General features: G+C 36.0%; 1 pseudogene; it reads right to left on the reverse strand.

Annotated features, from left to right (window-relative positions):
* Positions 1-1,040: 1,040 nt before the first annotated feature.
* Positions 1,041-1,560, reverse strand: LOC127721117 (putative nuclease HARBI1; annotated as a pseudogene).
* Between the last annotated feature and the right edge of the window lie 1,613 nt (positions 1,561-3,173).

Consider the following 3,173-nt stretch of genomic DNA (forward strand, 5'->3'; position numbering starts at 1 on the left):
CAAAATGTCAAAACGCAATTATATGTTACGGGACGACCTGCCTTTTTTGTAGATGTAATCTCTGTCCTGCCTTTTTTTAATTTTTCGCTCTATTCGAACCTGCCTTTTTTTATTAGTTTTTCTGACTTTTTTTACATACATTGTGATCCTACCTTTTTGTTACACTGTTTTTACCCAAAACTCCTGTCCTGCCAGTTGCGGATCCAGAGGGGGTTCCGGGGGTTGGAACCCCCCTTTTTTGACGATCAATGCATTTGAATGGGGCCATATTGTTGGAACCCCCTCTTTATCCTGGGTTGGGAACACTAGTACCACCCCATTTTTTACTCCATTTATATGTAATTACAAGTTCCAGTGGCCAAATGTTTATGATTAACACAGTCGAAGTGTATTACCTGAAGTACGCATAATGGAAAAAGTTCCAATGTCTGTTACTTTCAATCTCTTACAATGTAAAAATCATGAATATTAATCTGTTCGTTCTATTTCAGAACCAAGCTGCTCATTCTGGACAGAGAGTACCAAGGACTCATGTATGACAGGAGAGGCACCAATCGCCAAATCGGCAATGACATCTAACAAGATACTTGAGGACAAAACAACACAGAGTTTGATTGCCATCGAAGAGAGACGACTAAAAATAGAAGAAGAAAGGCTTCGTGTCGAAAAACAGAGATTGACTATGGAGTCGGAAAGACTTGATATAGACAGACAGCGATTTAACATTGAACAACAGAAACACCAACTGTATTTGGCACACATGAACATTAATTTAGCACAAATAGGAGTCCAAGCGATAGACCAACAAACACTGAACACACCTGATGATGCCTAGATTTAAACTTTATAAAACTCGCATAATGTTATATTACAACTTTTTGTTAATCTTTATTTCTTTAAATTATTAACGAGTCTATAGTGGTTTTTTTAAAGCTGTCAACCTAAGCATTGAACTATTAATAAACTTTCTGCACAAAGAGTAGAGGATTTAATAAATCTCTGGTAGTTGTAATGATAAAAAATACAATATTAAAAAGTAATTGGATGATACAATTTATTCAATGTCCAAATCTTCCATTTATCAGCCTGTTTCTAACATTTGCACCATCATTCAAATGGCCGACATACTGTTGTCTGTCTATGTGTCCTTGGTCTGGGCGATTTCCGTCAATGTCTGCCGGCAATGGGATTCTATTTGCTATACACATATTATGTAAAACAGCAACAGCAATAAAAATGTCACAGCATTTTAATGGTCTGTAAAGCAATGTGCCAGCACTTGCTTCTATGCAACGGAAACGTGATTTTAAAACTCCAAAACTCCTTTCGACAACGCTCCTCGTCTTCATATGGGAAGCATTGTATCTTTGTTGATTTCTCGTTGTTAGGTTAAGCACAGGAGTGAGAAGCCATGGTCAAAGTGGATACCCACTATCTCCTATCAGCCATCCATGATCAATTGTTCCGTCCTCAAACATTTCACTCAAGCTAGAATTAGCCCAAATGAAGGCGTCGTGAGTTGCACCTAGGCCATTTAGCTACAATGTTAAGAAATTTCATGTTAGAGTCACAAACTCCTTGAACATTAATAGAGTGATAGTTTTTTTCTGTTCACATATAAATGTTCATCTTTTAATGGAGATTTTATTCTAATGTGCGTCCGTCTATTGCTCCGACGATATTTGGGAAGTCATCAATGCTGTAAAAGCCTTCCATCATGTTATGCAGCTGTGCTCGATCAGTTGGCATCTTAACATATTGGTTGCATACTCTTTTCAAACACATTGTCACATCACGGGTAATTCTTGAAACACTCGAGATTGAAATATTGTGTACGTCGGCATTGACGAGCTGAAAACTCCCAGTTGCAAAAAATCTCAAAGCAACCATGACTTGTAAAGAGACAGGGAAAGCGCGAGATCTCCTCGTTCGTCTTTGAAGATCAAATTCAAACATTCTGCAAATATCTTATTATCATAGGACGTGATAGTCTGTATTTTCTTACTATTTCTGTGTCATCTAGGTAATCCAAAGGATTGTCAGGGTCTCGGAAAATTCTATTTCTGCGTATGTTTTGATGTTGTCGTCTGAGGAGCATGAAAACTAGAGCCGCCATATTTGTTTACAACTCATGTTAGGACATCGTAACAATGTCTTAACTTAGGACTATCCTAAGACCATCATGAGACACCTCTCGTGTAGTCCTAACTTTATGACCAACTTTAAGAGATGTCCAAAGTTATGACCACTTCGTGAAACCCACTTAGGACTAAGATATGTCGTAAGACCATCCTAAGACATGTCTAAGTCCTAAGACAGCTTCGTGAAACTGGCCCCAGGGGCCTGTTTATCGAAACTGTCCTAAGATCGGTCCGAAGAATTTCTCAGGACAGAAATTAGGATAAAGTTTGGACCGACTTACGACATGTCTCAGCATGCAAATCGAAGCTATCTTAGGATTATCTTATCTAGGATGTCCTAACCACTGTCCTAAGTATTGGCGTAAAAGAAAATAAAAAGATTAAAAATGAAAATATTGTATCAAATTTAACCAATAACTATAATTTAAAAAAAGATAAATAGTTAGAAAATAATTATTAGTTTTAAATGAAAGGTGATAAATACTTTTTATATTATAATTATACATTTAAACTCATAAAACAAAACATAAGACAAAAAATATAACTACGTTTTATATAAGAATTGAAACAAACGAATTGTAAATAGTAAAAATAAAATATATAATCAGTAAAATCATTATATACTTTGAGTGAGCTGAATTCGAAGTGTCACGGTTTCATACTAGTACTTAAAAGTTGAAAGGCAAATCTCCTGCATCTTTCATATAAATACTGAGTACTTCAACTATTTCATTACTGCAAATAAGTATTAGATACAATACAAAGGTAACAAATTGAAAGAAACAGGCCGGTAACAAGCGTTAATGTACTGTTTGTCTATAGCTCTGCTAGGGGCAAAGTCGTACAACATGCGATGATACGTGTGAATATAAGAGACGAAATTCGAATTTTACCGATGTAAAACTACAGACTCTCCTGGACGACGTGGACAAGAGTAACACTTTGCTTTTTGGTAAATTGTCAAATGTTGAAAATTGTGATGAAAAGAGGAATAGGGATTTAATATGCATTAAGGGAACTACCATTTGATTT

This window comes from Mytilus californianus, unplaced genomic scaffold (genome assembly GCF_021869535.1).
Source record: "Mytilus californianus isolate M0D057914Y unplaced genomic scaffold, xbMytCali1.0.p SCAF_12, whole genome shotgun sequence".
Lineage (NCBI taxonomy): Eukaryota > Metazoa > Mollusca > Bivalvia > Mytilida > Mytilidae > Mytilus > Mytilus californianus.